Source organism: Bos indicus, chromosome 19 (assembly GCF_029378745.1).
Source record: "Bos indicus isolate NIAB-ARS_2022 breed Sahiwal x Tharparkar chromosome 19, NIAB-ARS_B.indTharparkar_mat_pri_1.0, whole genome shotgun sequence".
Lineage (NCBI taxonomy): Eukaryota > Metazoa > Chordata > Mammalia > Artiodactyla > Bovidae > Bos > Bos indicus.
In genome coordinates, this window is record NC_091778.1 from 4,366,520 (window position 1) to 4,382,578 (window position 16,059).

The window sequence follows — 16,059 nt, forward strand, 5'->3', positions numbered from 1 at the left end:
TTAAAACTGACAATGGGCCTGCTTACACCAGTAAAGCCTTCTGCACTCTTTGGCCCATTGATCACTCCACAGGCATCCCATATAATCCAACTGGCCAAGCTGTAGTTGAATGAGCACATTATGCTCTTAAAAATCAGCTTTTAAAACAAAAAGGGGGAATAGCAGGGAAATCTCCACCTACACATCTGCATTTACTTCTCCTAACCTTAAATTTTTTTCACAACAAATGACCAAAAATCAACCCATGTGAGAAACACTATTCACATACTCCTTCAGTGCAATGCATACAGGTCTGGTGGAAGGCGCCAGAAGGTGGTCCTTGGGAAGGACCAACCCCCTACTAACATGGGGAGGAGGATATGGTTGTGTCTCAACAAGTCAAGGCCCTCATTGGATACCAAGCAGGTGCATCAAGCCATACCATGAACCCTCCATTTGCACCACAGGAGATGTGGGATCCCACAGTGAGTGTGGTGACAGTGACTTAGAAAGTCCAGAGATTATGCCAGGTGGACCCCACCAGAGTGAGAACCAGGACCACACAATCTTAAGGCACCTCCTGTGACTTGGAGACAACTGAAGAGCCTCAGTCAGAAGAGCAAACAAATGCCCTTGCACAGAAACACCTAAAACCCCTGTCACCATGGTGTTGGCTATGGTGGCATTGGTCTCATGTGTGGTAACTGGGGCAGATGCTGATTTATATTGGGCTTATGTTCCAAATCCTCCATTTAGTTCAGTTCAGTCACTCAGTCATGTCTGACTCTTTGTGACCCCATGGACTGCAGCAAGCCAGTCCTCCCTGTCCATCACCAACTGCCAGAGCTTACTCAAACTAATGTCCATCAAGTTGGTGATGCCATCCAACCACCTCATCCTCTATCATCCCCTTCTCCTCCCACCTTCAATCTTTCCCAGCATCAGGGTCTTTTCTAGTGAGTCAGTTCTTCACATCAGGTGGCCAAAGTATTGGAGTTTCATCTTCAGCATCAGTCCTTCCAGTGAACATTCAGGACTGATTTCTTTTAGGATGGACTAGTTGGATCTCCTTGCAGTCCAAGGGACTCTCAAGAGTCTTCTCCAGCACAACAGTTTAAAAGCATCAATTCCTCAGTGCTCAGCTTTCTTTATAGTTCAACTCTCATATCCATACATGACTACTGGAAAAACCATAGCTTTGACTAGACAGACCTTTGTTGTTAAAGTATTGTCTTTCCTTTTTAATATGCTATCTAAGTTGATCATAGCTTTCCTTCCAAGGATCTTTGCTTCCAAGGAGCAAGTGTCTTTTAATTTCATGGCTGCAGTCACCATCTACAGTGATTTTGGAGCCCCCCCAAAATAAAGTCTGTCACTGTTTCCATTGTTCCCCCATCTATTTGCTATGAAGTGATTGGACTGAATGCCATCTTAGTTTTCTTAATGTTGAGTTTTAAGCCAACTTTTTCACTCTCCTCTTTCAATTTCATCAAGAGGCTATTTATTTCTTCTTTGCTTTCTGTCATTGGCATATCTGAGGTTAGTGATATTTCTCCTGGCAATCTTGATTCCAGCTTGTGCTTCATCCAGCCTGGCATTTCACATGATGTACACAGCATATAAGTTAAATAAGCAGGGTGACAATATGCAGTCTTGACACACTCCTTTCCCAATTTGGAATCAGTCTGTTGTTCCATGTCCAGTTCTAACTGTTGCTTCCTGACCTGCATACAGATTTCTCAAGAGGGAGCTTAGGTGGCCTGGTATTCCCATCTCTTGAAGAATTTTCCAAAGTTTGTTGTGATCCACACAGACAGATTTTAAGGACTTCCCTGTAGCTCAAACAGTAAAGAATCTGCCTGAAATGAAGGAGACCAATGTTCGATCTTTGGGTTGGGAAGATCCTCTGGAGAAGGGAATGCCAGCCACTCCAGTATTCTTGTCTGGAGAATCTCATGGACAGAGGAGCCTGTAGAGCTACAGTCTGTGAGATTTCAAAGAGTCAGACATGGCTGAGCAACTAACAAACACACAGTCAAAGGCTTTGGTATAGTCAATAAACAGAAGTAGATGTTTTTCTGGAACTCTCTTGCTTTCTCAGTGATCCAGCAGATGTTGGCAATTTGATCTCTGGTGCCTCTGACTTTTTTCTAAATCCAGCATAAACATCTGGAAGTTCACAGTTCATGCACTGTTGAAGCCTGGCTTGGAGAATCTTGAGCATTACTTTGATAGTGTGTGAGATGAGTGTAATTGTGCAGTAGTTTGAACATTCTTTGGCATTACCTTCCTTTGGGATTGAGATGAAAACTGACCTTTTCCAGTCCTGTGGCCACTGCTGTGTTTTCCGAATTTGCTGGCATATTGAGTGCAGCACTCTCCATTAGCTAGACCCTTAACTTGGCATCACTGACTCAATGGACATGGGTTTGGGTGGATTCTGGGAGTTGGTGATGGACAGGGAGGCCTGACGTGCTGCAGTTCACGAGGTCGCAAAGAGTCAGACACAAATGAACGACTGAACTGAACTAACTTGGATTGACCCTTCCCCTTCAATTTGGACCAACAGTTCTCACTGGTTCCCTGATTCTAACAGGGCACCTCCAAATTTAACACACAAAAAAGAGCTCTATATTATTATTCTGGAGTGACCATGATAGTCCTGCAGTCAAAAAGGGTGAGATGGGGGAGGAGCCAAGATGGCAGAGGAGTAGGATGGGGAGAACACTTTCTCCCCCACAAATTCATCAAAAGAGCATTTAAACGTCGAGTAAATTCCACAAAACAACTTCTGAATGCTGGCAGAGGACATCAGGCACCCAGAAAAGCAACCCAACTCTTCGAAAAGAGGTAGGAAAAAATATATTAAAAAAAAAAAAAAAAGAGACAAAAGAGGGAGGGACAGAGTTCTTTCCCGGGAAGGGAGTCTTAAAAACAGACAAGTTTCCAAACACCAGGAAACCTTCTCACTGCCGAATCTGTGCTGAGATTTGGAAGCACAGAGGGCAACATAACAGGGAGAAAAAATAAATAAACAATTAAAACTCGCAGATTGCGAGCCCTACAGTAACTCCCCCAGCGGAGAAGCAGCGCAGATGCCTGCATCCGCCATTAGCAAGCGGGGGCTGGGCAGTGAGGCGCGGCGCGGGCTGCATCGCTGAGAGTAAGAATCTGGCCTGAATACCCTGAATGTTATCTGAGAGAAATAATTTGGGCTAGCAAACCAGACTGTGGGATATCTACCAACCAAAAAGCCAGCCCTAACCTAAGACACCACCAGGCCCGCGCACGGAACAAAGGTCTGAACAGAGATAGCCGGCTGCAGACCATCCCCCTCCGGTGACAGGCAGCCAGAGCCGGAAGGGGGCAATCACAGCCCCAGAGAGACATTATCTATAAAACTGTAACCAGGCTTCTTTGCTAACTAAAACTTATCGGGGGTCTGGATGGTCAACATCTGCCTGAGAAGGTGCGCCGGTTTTACACCCAGATAACCGAGTGGTGGGGAGGCGGTAAGTCGCAGCATTGGTGCTCGCTGAACACCTCATCACCTGAGCTGCTCGGACCTGGGAAGAGCACAAGATGCAGGCCCAACTGAGTCTGCGCCTCTGAGGACTACCCGAGTGCCTGAACCTGAGCGGCTTGGACCTGGGAGATGCATGCAGCCCAGAGCCAGCCTCGGATTGTTCCCAGCGGAACAACCTAGAGCCCGAGCAGTGTGGGCAGGGAGGCTACACGCGCTGTGAGCGGAGGCAGACCCAGTGTGGCTGAGGCACTGTGAGCACACGCCAGTGTTATTTGTTTGCAGCATCCCTCCCTCCCTCCCCACAGCGTGAGTAAACAAGTGAGCCTAAAAAAAAAAAAGTGTCCTCCACCGTCCCCTTTGTGTCAGGGTGGAAACCAGACACTGAAGAGACCAGCAAACAGAAGAAGTTATAACAGAGGGAAATGCCTTGGAAGCTACAGGCAATAGATTAAAACCCTTTGGTTACTACGGACTACATAGGAAGGGGCCTATAGATCTTGAGAAATATAAGTCGGACCAAGGAACTAGCCAAAAATGAACTGAACCCACAATACTCACAACAAAACCAAAGAAAGTCCTAGATATATTTTTACTATTTTTACAATCATTCTTTCTTTTTTTTTTAATTAAAAAAAAATTTTTAAGTCCTCTGTTGTTCCTTTAATTTTCACTTTTATAACCTATTACTTTGCAAAAAAAAAAAAAAAAGACCCTATTTTTTCTTCTTCAGCAAACTTCATATATATATATTTTATAATTTTTTGACCTTGTTTTTTTTTCTTCTTCTTCTTCTTTTCTTTAACATTGTATTTTTGAAATTCCAAACTCTACTCTAGATTTTTAATTTTAGCTCTTTGGTATATGTTATCAATTTTGTACCTATAGTTTTTTTTATAATTTCTGTGACTTTCTTTTCTCTCTGTTTCTTTCTCTTCTTCTTTTATATAACATTGTACATCTGAAATTCCAAACTCTATTCTAGATTTTTAATTTATGCTTTTTGGTATTTGATATCAATTTTGTACCTGTATTTTCTTTATAATTTTTGTGACATTGTTTGTTTTTGTTTGTTTGATTTCTCTCTTTATTTTTATTCTTCTTTTTTTTTTTAACATTGTATTTTTGAAATTCCAAACTCTACTCTAGATTTTTAATTTTTGCTTTTTGGTATTGTTATCAATTTTGTACCTGTATTTTCTTTATAATTTTCGCGACCTTGTTTTTTTTTTTTGTTTGTTCGTTTTTTCTCTCTTTCTTTTCCTTCTTCTTTTCTTTAACATCATATTTTTGAAATTCCAAACTCTACTCTAGATTTTTAATTTTTGCTTTTATGTATTTGTTACCAATTTTGTACCCTTAAGAACCCAATCTTCAGGACCCATTTTTCACTAGGGAGAGAGATTACTGGCTTGACTGCTCTCTCTCCCTTTGGACTCTCCTTTTTCTCCACCAGGTCGCCTGTGTCTCCTCCCTAACCCCCCTCTACTCTACCCAACTCTGTGAATTTCTGTGTGTTCCAGATGGTGGAGAACACCTAGGGCACTGATTACTGGCTGGATCTGTCCCCCTCCTTTTCATTCCCCCCTTTTATCCTTCTGGCCACCTCTGTCACCTTCCTCCTTCTTCTCTTTTCTGTATAACTCCATGAACATCTCTGAGTGGTCCAGTTGTGGAGTGCACATAAGAAAGTGACTACTGGCTAGCCCACTCTCTCCACTATTGATTCCACCTCATCTCATTTGGGTCACTTCTAACTCCCTCCTCCCTCTTCTCTTCTCCATGTAACGCTGTGAACCTCTCTGAGTGACCCTCACAGTAGAGAAACTTTACATCTTTAACGTAGATGTTTTATCAATGGTGCTGTATAGAAGGAGAAGTTTTGAAACTACTGTAAAAATAAGACCGATAACTGGAAGCAGGAGGCTTAAGTCCAAACCCTGACTCCAGGGAACTCCTGACTCCAAGGAACATTAATTGACAGGAGCTCATCAAATGCCTCCATACCTACACTGAAACCAAGCACCACACAAGGACCAACAAGTTCCAGGGCAAGACATACCAAGCAAATTCTCCAGCAACAAAGGAACACAGCCCTGAGCTTCAAGATACAGGCTGCCCAAAGTCACCCCAAAACCATAGACATCTCATAACTCATTACTGGATATTTCATTGCACTCCAGATAGAAGAAATACAGCTCCACGCACCAGAACACCGACACAAGCTTCCCTAACCAGGAAACCTTGACAAGCCACCTGTACAAACCTACACACAGCGAGGAAATGGCACAATAAAGAGAACTCCACAAACTGCCAGAATACAGAAAGGACACCCCAAAATCAGCAATTTAAACAAGACGAAGAGACAGAGGAATACCCAGCAGATAAAGGAACAGGATAAATGCCCACCAAACCAAACAAAAGAGGAAGAGATAGGGAATCTACCTGATAAAGAATTCTGAATAATGATAGTGAAATTGATCCAAAATCTTGAAATCAAAATGGAATCACAGATAAATAGCCTGGAGACAAGGACTGAGAAGATGCAAGAAAGGTTTAACAAGGACCTAGAAGAAATAAAAAAGAGTCAATATATAATGAATAATGCAATAAATGAAATTAAAAACACTCTGGAGGCAACAAATAGTAGAATAACAGAGGCAGAAGATAGCATTAGTGAATTAGAAGATAGAATGGTAGAAATAAATGAATCAGAGAGGATAAAAGAAAAACGAATTAAAAGAAATGAGGACAATCTCAGAGACCTCCAGGACAATATTAAACACTACAACATTCGAATCATAGGGGTTCCAGAAGAAGAAGACAAAAAGAAAGACCATGAGAAAATAATTGAGGAGATAATAGTTGAAAACTTCCCTAAAATGGGGAAGGAAATAATCACCCAAGTCCAAGAAACCCGGAGAGTCCCAAACAGGATAAACCCAAGGTGAAACACCCCAAGACACATATTAATCAAATTAACAAAGATCAAACACAAAGAACAAGTATTAAAAGCAGCAAGGGAAAAACAACAAATAACACACAAGGGAATTCCCGTAAGGATAACAGCTGATCTTTCTATAGAAACTCTTCAAGCCAAGAGGGAATGGCAAGACATACTTAAAATGATGAAAGAAAATAACCTACAGCCCAGATTATTGTACCCAGCAAGGATCTCATTCAAGTATGAAGGAGAAATCAAAAGCTTTTCAGACAAACAAAAGCTGAGAGAATTCTGCACCACCAAACCAGCTCTCCAACAAATATTAAAGGATATTCTCTAGATAGGAAACACAAAAACGGTGTATAAATTCGAACCCAAAACAATAAAGTAAATGGCAACGGGATCATACTTATCAGTAATTACCTTAAACGTAAATGGGTTGAATGCCCCAACCAAAAGACAAAGACTGGCTGAATGGATACAAAAACAAGACCCCTACATATGTTTTCTACAGGAGACCCACCTCAAAACAGGGGACACATACAGACTGAAAGTGAAGGGCTAGAAAAAGATTTTCCATGAAAATAGGGACCAAAAGAAAGCAGGAGGAGCAATACTCATATCAGATAAAATAGACTTTAAAACAAAGGCTGTGAAAAGAGACGAAGGTCACTATATAATGATCAAAGGATCAATCCAAGAAGAAGATTTAACAATTATAAATATATATGCACCCAACACGGGAGCACCGCAGTATGTAAGACAAATGCTAACAAGTATGAAAAGAGAAATTAACAATAACACAATAATAGTGGGAGACTTTAATACCCCACTCACACCTATGGATAGATCAACTAAACAGAAAATTAACAAGGAAACACAAACTTTAAACGATACAATAGATCAGTTAGACCTAATTGATATCTATAGGACATGTCATCCCAAAACAATGAATTTCACCTTTTTCTCAAGTGCACATGGAACCTTCTCCAGGATAGATCACATCCTGGGCCATAAAGCTAGCCTTGGTAAATTCAAAAAAAAATAGAAATCATTCCAAGCATCTTTTCTGACCACAATGCAGTAAGATTAGATCTCAATTACAGGAGAAAAACTATTAAAAATTCCAACATATGGAGGCTGAACAACACGCTGCTTAATAACCAATAAATCACAGAAGAAATCAAAAAAGAATTCAAAATTTGCATAGAAACTAATGAAAATGAAAATACAACAACCCAAAACCTGTGGGACACGGTAAAAGCAGTCCTAAGGGGAAAGTTAATAGCAATACAGGCACACCTCAAGAAACAAGAAAAAAGTCAATTAAATAACCTAACTCTACACCTAAAGCAACTAGAAAAGGAAGAAATGAAGAACCCCAGGGTTAGTAAAAGGAAAGAAATCTTAAAAATTAGAGCAGAAATAAATGCAAAAGAAACAAAAGAGACCATAGCAAAAATCAACAAAACCAAAAGCTGGTTCTTTGAAAGGATAAATAAAATTGACAAACCATTAGCCAGACTCATCAAGAAACAAAGGGAGAAAAATCAAATCAACAAAATTAGAAACGAAAATGGAGAGATCACAACAGACAACACAGAAATACAAAGGATCATAAGAGACTACTATCAACAATTATATGCCAATAAAATGGACAACGTGGAAGAAATGGACAAATTCTTAGAAAAGTACAACTTTCCAAAACTCGACCAGGAAGAAATAGAAAATCTTAATAGACCCATCACAAGCATGGAAATTGAAACTGTAATCAAAAATCTTCCAGCAAACAAAAGCCCAGGTCCAGACGGCTTCACAGCTGAATTCTACCAAAAATTTAGAGAAGAGCTAACACCTATCCTACTCAAACTCTTCCAGAAAATTGCAGAGGAAGGTAAACTTCCAAACTCATTCTATGAGGCCACCATCACCCTAATACCAAAACCTGACAAAGATCCCACAAAAAAAACTACAGGCCAATATCACTGATGAACATAGATGCAAAAATCCTTAACAAAATTCTAGCAATCAGAATCCAACAACACATTAAAAAGATCATACACCATGACCAAGTGGGCTTTATCCCAGGGATGCAAGGATTCTTCAATATCCTCAAATCAATCAATGTAATACACCACATTAACAAATTGAAAAATAAAAACCATATGATTATCTCAATAGATGCAGAGAAAGCCTTTGACAAAATTCAACACCCATTTATGATAAAAACTCTCCAGAAAGCAGGAATAGAAGGAACATACCTCAACATAATAAAAGCTATATATGACAAACCCACAGCAAACATTATCCTCAATGGTGAAAAATTGAAAGCATTTCCTCTAAAGTCAGGAACAAGACAAGGGTGCCCACTTTCACCATTACTATTCAACATAGTTTTGGAAGTTTTGGCCACAGCAATCAGAGCAGAAAAAGAAATAAAAGGAGTCCAAATTGGAAAAGAAGAAGTAAAACTCTCACTATTTGCAGATGACATGATCCTCTACATAGAAAACCCTAAAGACTCCACCAGAAAATTACTAGAACTAATCAATGATTATAGTAAAGTTGCAGGATATAAAATCAACACACAGAAATCACTTGCATTCCTATACACTAACAATGAGAAAACAGAAAGAGAAATTAAGGAAACAATTCCATTCACCATTGCAACGGAAAGAATAAAATACTTAGGAATATATCTACCTAAAGAAACTAAAGACCTATATATAGAAAACTATAAAACACTGGTGAAAGAAATCAAAGAGGACACTAATAGATGGAGAAATATACCATGTTCATGGATTGGAAGAATCAATATAGTGAAAATGAGTATACTACCCAAAGCAATTTATAGATTCAATGCAATCCCTATCAAGCTACCAACAGTATTCTTCACAGAGCTAGAACAAATAATTTCACAATTTGTATGGAAATACAAAAAACCTTGAATAGCCAAAGCGATCTTGAGAAAGAAGAATGGAACTGGAGGAATCAACCTACCTGACTTCAGGCTCTACTACAAACCACAATTATCAAGACAGTATGGTACTGGCACAAAGACAGAAATATAGATCAATGGAACTAAATAGAAAGCCCAGAGATAAATCCACACACATATGGACACCTTATCTTTGACAAAGGAGGCAAGAATATACAATGGGCTAAAGACAATCTCTTTAACAAGTGGTGCTGGGAAATCTGGTCAACCACTTGTAAAAGAATGAAACTAGAACACTTTCTAACACCATACACAAAAGTAAACTCAAAATGGATTAAAGATCTAAACGTAAGACCAGAAACGATAAAACTCCTAGAGGAGAACATAGGCAAAACACTCTCTGACATACATCACAGCAGGATCCTCTATGACCCACCTCCCAGAATATTGGAAATAAAAGCAAAAATAAACAAATGGGACCTAATTAAAAATTAAAAGCTTCTGCACATCAAAGGAAACTATTAGCAAGGTGAAAAGACAGCCTTCAGAATGGGAGAAAATAATAGCAAATGAAGCATCTGACAAGCAACTAATCTCAAAAATATACAGGTAACTCCTACAGCTCAACTCCAGAAAAATAAATGACCCAATCAAAAAATAGGCCAAAGAACTAAACAGACATTTCTCCAAAGAAGACAAACAGAGGACTAACAAACACATGAAAAGATGCTCAACATCACTTATTATCAGAGAAATGTAAATCAAAACCACTATGAGGTACCATTTCACACCAGTCAGAATGGCTGTGATCCAAAAGTCTACAAATAATAAATGCTGGAGAGGGTGTGGAGAAAAGGGAACCCTCTTACACTGTTGGTGGGAATGCAAACTAGTACAGCCACTATGGAGAACAGTGTGGAGATTACTTAAAAAACTGGAAATAGAATTGCCTTATGATCCAGCAATCCCACTGCTGGGCATACACACTGAGGAAACCAGAAGGGAAAGAGACACGTGTACCCCAGTGTTCATCGCAGCACTGTTTATAACAGCCAGGACATGGAAGCAACCTAGATGTCCATCAGCAGATGAATGGATAAGAAAGCAGTGGTACATATACACAATGGAGTATTACTCAGCCATTAAAAAGAATACATTTGAATCAGTTCTAATGAGGTGAATGAAACTGGAGCCTATTATACAGAGTGAAGTAAGCCAGAAGGAAAAACACCAATACAGTATACTAACGCATATATATGGAATTTAGAAAGATGGTAACAATAACCCGGTGTATGAGACAGCAAAAGAGACACTGATGTATAGAACAGTCTTATGGACTCTGTGGGAGAGGGAGAGGGTGGGAAGATTTGGGAGAATGAAATTTAAACATGTAAAATATCATGTAAGAAACGAGTTGCCAGTCCAGGTTCGATGCACGATACTGGATGCTCAGGGCTAGTGCACTGAGACCACCCATAGGGATGGTATGGGGAGGGAGGAGGGAGGAGGGAGGAGGGTTCAGGATGGGGAACACATGTATACCTGTTGCGGATTCATTTTGATATTTGGCAAAAATAATACAATTATGTAAAGTTTTAAAATAAAATAAAATTTAAAAAAAAAAGTTAAAAAAAAAAAAAAGGGTGAGATATTGCAGCCTGGCTGAGCAGAGACAAGAACCTGCCCCATGACTTGAGCATGTGGCAAGCTGTGCCCTTTTTTTTGTCCTGGTAAGCATGCCAAATGGACGTTTTTGGGGCTGGATGTGCTCTCTGCTCTGTTTCACTGCCTACCCCTGCCTCTGTCCCCATGGAAACAAAACAAGATGTTCCTGATCAACAGCAGAACTTTAACTTTACTCCCTCTTTAAAGTGTGCTAATCAGACTCCCCAGTATAGCTATTCCCTAATGATCTCATGTGACTTCTGCCAATAAAACTGTGGGCTGACAGGAGCCATTTTATCTTCCTGCTATGGAGAGAAGGAGGGCCCTCTGACTCCCTGCTCAACAAGTTATATGTTTCTGTTTTTTTCATTATGCTCTCATCCCATTTCAGGTCTTTCTTACCCACTGTGCTGGCTGTTGGAGAAGGCAATGGCACCCCACTCCAGTACTCTTGCCTGGAAAATCCCATGGACAGAGGAGCCTGGTAGGCTGCAGTCCATGGAGTCGGACACGACTGAGTGACTTCATTTTGACTTTTCACTTTCATGCATTGGAGAAGGAAGTGGCAACCCACTCCAGTGTTCTTGCCTGGAGAATCCCAGGGATGGGGGAGCCTGGTGGGCTGCCGTCTATGGGGTTGCACAGAGATGGACACGACTGAAGCGACTTAGCAGCAGCAGCAGCAGCAGCAGCAGCAGTGCTGGCTGTGGTATGAAGGGTCACCAGTAAACTGCACCAAACATTTAAGAAAAATATATAGCAATTTTTTAATATCTTCCAGAAGCTGAAGCAAAGGCAATACTTCTTAACCCAAACTTTCAGGCCAGCATTACCCTAACACTAAAATCATTCAAAGACATTGAAAAAAAAAAAAAAAAAAAGCACAACTATAGATCAATATTGGAGATGGAAATGGCAACCCACTCCTGTATTCCTGCCTGGTGGAGCAGCCTGATAGGCTATAGTCTGGGTGGTCACAGAGTTGGACACGACTGAATGAATGTGCACATAGATCAATATGGGTTTCCCAGGTGGTTCTAGTGGTAAAGAACCCATCTGCCACTGCAGGAAACATAAGAGACCCAGGTTTGATCCCTGGTGTGGAAGACTCCCTGGAGGAGGACAGGCAACCCACTCCAGTATTCTTTTTTTTCTTTTTTAGCAAGTCCAAGTAACAATTTTATTTTAGTCTACAGCACAAAATTTTACCTACACTTTAGTGGTTTTGACAATGGTACTTTTGAGCAGACTTCAAATGAATCCACAAAAGTTAATATACTTAAAATTAAATATACACAGTAAAACAAGAGGCATCCAGATGTTCAGAACCATGCAGAAGGGATGGTCTGGTTGGTGTTTTCACTGGGTACCTTGCTTATTTGGGGTTGCAAAGAGTCAGACACGACTGAATAACTATCACTTTCACTTTTGCCTGTTGAAGAATTCATTAGCAAAAGGCAGTTCTTCTGTTCCTCATTCCCGTATAACTTACCAAAGTCAGAATTCTAAACATGTACACACAAAATAAGCCCTCCTTTAAAGCTACATCAGTAGAAAATTTCAATGAACTGAATTCAATATGTCAAACTAACATTTCCAATGATCAAATTTATCACTAGAAAATAGGCAATATCAGCACCAGTTAAATACAAGGTTATTTATTAAAGCACCAACAGGAGATTAACCAAAAAGCAACTAATATGTTAATATAAGTCATTGAAGGAAAACCAAAAACAATATATTAAATATCACTCCACTGAACCAGGATATAACTGATGGACAATAGACACTTGAGTTTGTCAAACAGTGCTTTAAATACTTTTCTATGATAAAAAAGTGTATCAGGAGATGCAAAGGAAAGGTAGAAATGTGAATTTATGCATTTAGTTCCACAACTTAAAATGACTATCAAACTGATAACATAAAGCTAAAACCACTGGGCACCAGACAGGCATGACCACTATTCACTGTAATTCATAACACTCTTCAGAATTGTTCCGTGGATGGCCAAGCCAGCAATCCTGTCTTAATACAGACTGGATACTCATCCTCTGTGGGAAAAGACCTTGAAGAAGACATGGAAAAGACATAGAGAAAAAAGTCAATCTTTTGAAAAGTTAGTGATATCAAAATACTTTTCTATTGCTGGAAAACCAAACTAGGTCAAATATATGGCCCAAAGCAGCATGGAATTCAGAGTCAGAGGTTGGCAGGAAAGTTTTGGAAAACTTCGAGTTTTTAAAAATTGGCGATTTCTCCATGCTTAGTAAAATTATCAGAGAAGAGGTATAGTGTTTGTTCATTTGTGGAATGTTGACAGATTGCTGCAAAAATTCACATGAATGAAAAACCACAGAAACGCGCTTCAATGAAGTATTTTTTTTTAATTTACAAAAAACTGAAGTTCCTATTTAAAAAATAACCATGCATGCTAAGATGAAACATAGTGAAAAGTAGTGTAAGTTCTGTCAATGATTCTTTACACAGCTAGTGGGAAAGTGATATAAATATTTTCTCTTAAAAAGGAAGTTTTGTTATTGCACTGACTTTTACAATCTGATCTAATAATTTAGAAAAATCATGTAGTAAAATCTGTAAAATTAAAATACAAAATTCTTGTTTGTAAACTTCAGTTGGCCAAGTCTCTCCAGAGTCTTTCATGATAATGAAATGGAATGAATAGCTAAGTCATTACCTTATTTACTTTCTGTGAGGGGGAAAATTCCAGAACACAGCTTTCACACTTTCACAGTAATTATATTCAAAAGATATAAAGAAAGTCAGTACTGTTGTTTTCTTTTCTTCCCCTGTGCAATTTTCAGCTCTTATCCCACTCCTGAGTGCCATAATTGAAATAATATTGGTTTGGAGACCAGTTGAGGATTGGCCATAAATGTCACATAAAGTCAGTAGAACTTAGGTAAAGATATTTCCAAATGGCATAGTAATGCACTGCAGCTGCCATGGCCATGAACAGGTGCCAGATGGCATGTGGAAATGGAATGATGCCATCATTCTTGAAGAACACAACTCCCAGGCAAAAGATTAAACCCCACCAGCAAGTTTGTGAAGTCCATTGGTGTTGTCCATTGATGTTACCACCAAGGCTGGAGAAAACCCCATCATGGGATAGATAAAGAGCTCAACGACCTTATACCTGCCAAACTCAATGACCAAGGGTGATGCATCTTGTTCTTAGTGTTTTGTACTCAAAGTTCACTAGGAAGTAATCATATCAGGGAACTAGGGAAGAATATGGGTTTGGTTTATATCAGAAGGTTTTTCATGGTAGAGAAATACATAAATGGTTCCTCCAGCTGCCATGAGCCAAATAAACCAATGCATATGAGATGCCAGGGATCCAAGTGCATGGAGATTTACCCATGGAGTGTAAGATTCAGCAATGAAGAAATAGATAACCATTCTATAATACATGTAAAAGCAATGCTCTACTGTCCTTAAGTGGCTCTTTTTCCATGACATGATGTGAAATCTGTGGAAATGATGAAGAAGGCACAGAGGTCCATTCCATAAATCCAAGTTGTTATCTTTTCCCAGCAGTCATCAGATAGCTGGTGAAGGAGGGTACTGCCCACAATGGCCGGAGCAATGAGGAATGCATGTGTGTAACAGTTAGCAGCATGTTTGTAACCTGTTGGCTTGTAGCGGCCTTTGGCTGGGCCCAGTGATTCATGAACTGCTGGAATCGATTCTGAAACCTCATTGATCCTCCTCTCCTCCTCTGGGGCAGAGAGTTCTGTTTCATCAGTGCCAATGGCCAGGCAGGCGACCCTCATGAACTGGAGTTGCTCCAGAGGCTGCTGTGTGCCTCAGGGACCACTCAACGGTGCAGGAGCAGAGTGGGCTAGGCTGGGTGATCGGGACAGGGCCAGAGCTAGACCAGGCGCCCCACTCCAGTATTCTTGCCTGGAGAATCATATGGACAGAGGAGTCTGATGGACTACACTCAATAGGGTCACAAAAAGTTATACACGACTGAAGAAAAGCTATGACAAATCTAAAGAGCATATTAAAAAGCAGAGACATTACTTTGCTAACAAATGTCTGTCTAGTCAAAGCTATGGTTTTTTCAAGTAGTCATATATGGATGTGAGAGTTGCCCTATAAAGAAAGCTAAGCACCAAAGAATTGATGCTTTTGAACTGTGGTGTTGGAGAAGATTCTTGAGAGTCCCTTGGACTGCAAGGAGATCCAACTAGTCAATCCCAAAGGAAATCAGTCCTGAATATTCATTGGAAGGACTGATGCTGAAGCTGAGTCTCCAATACTTTGGCCACTTGATGGGAATAACTGACTCACTGGAAAAGACCCTGATGTTGGGAAAGGTTGAAGGAAGGAGGAGTAGGGGATGACAGAGGATGTGATGGTTGGATGGCATCGATGGACATGAGTTTGAGCAAGCTTTGGTATTTGGTGATGAACAGGGAAGTCTGGAGTGCTGTAGTCGGTGGGGTCAAAAAGAGTCAGACATGACTGAGCAACTGAACTGAAGAAGTGACTTAGCACACACATGCATAGACCAAAATATCTCATGAACATAAATGCAAAAACTCTAAGCAACATATTAACAAGTCAAATCCAACAATGTTCCAAAAGACTATTTACCACAACAAAGTGAGATTTATTCAAGTTATGCAAGGCTGGTTCAACATTAGAAAGCCAATTAATGCAATCCATCATATCAGACTAAGGAATAAAAATAAAGTAATTATAACAGATGCAGAACAAGTAGTTTAGAAAATTCTGCACCTTTTATGATAAAGAACTTTAACCAAATTATGAATTGAAGGGGTTTCCTCAACCTGATAAAGAACATCTACATGAAAACCCTTGGCTACCATCATACTTAACGTTGAGAAATGATAAGCTTTATTGATAAGGTCTGAACAAGGTAGGAATATCCACTCTCATCACTTCATTATTATACTGGAAGTTCTAGCAATGCAATGATGCGAGAAAAGGAAATAAAAGTATACAAATTTAGGAGGA

At 39.8% G+C, this 16,059-nt stretch overlaps 1 pseudogene; it reads right to left on the reverse strand.

Moving 5' to 3' along the window:
- Positions 1 to 13,867: 13,867 nt before the first annotated feature.
- On the reverse strand, positions 13,868 to 14,773 carry LOC109573146 (monocyte to macrophage differentiation factor-like; annotated as a pseudogene).
- Between the last annotated feature and the right edge of the window lie 1,286 nt (positions 14,774 to 16,059).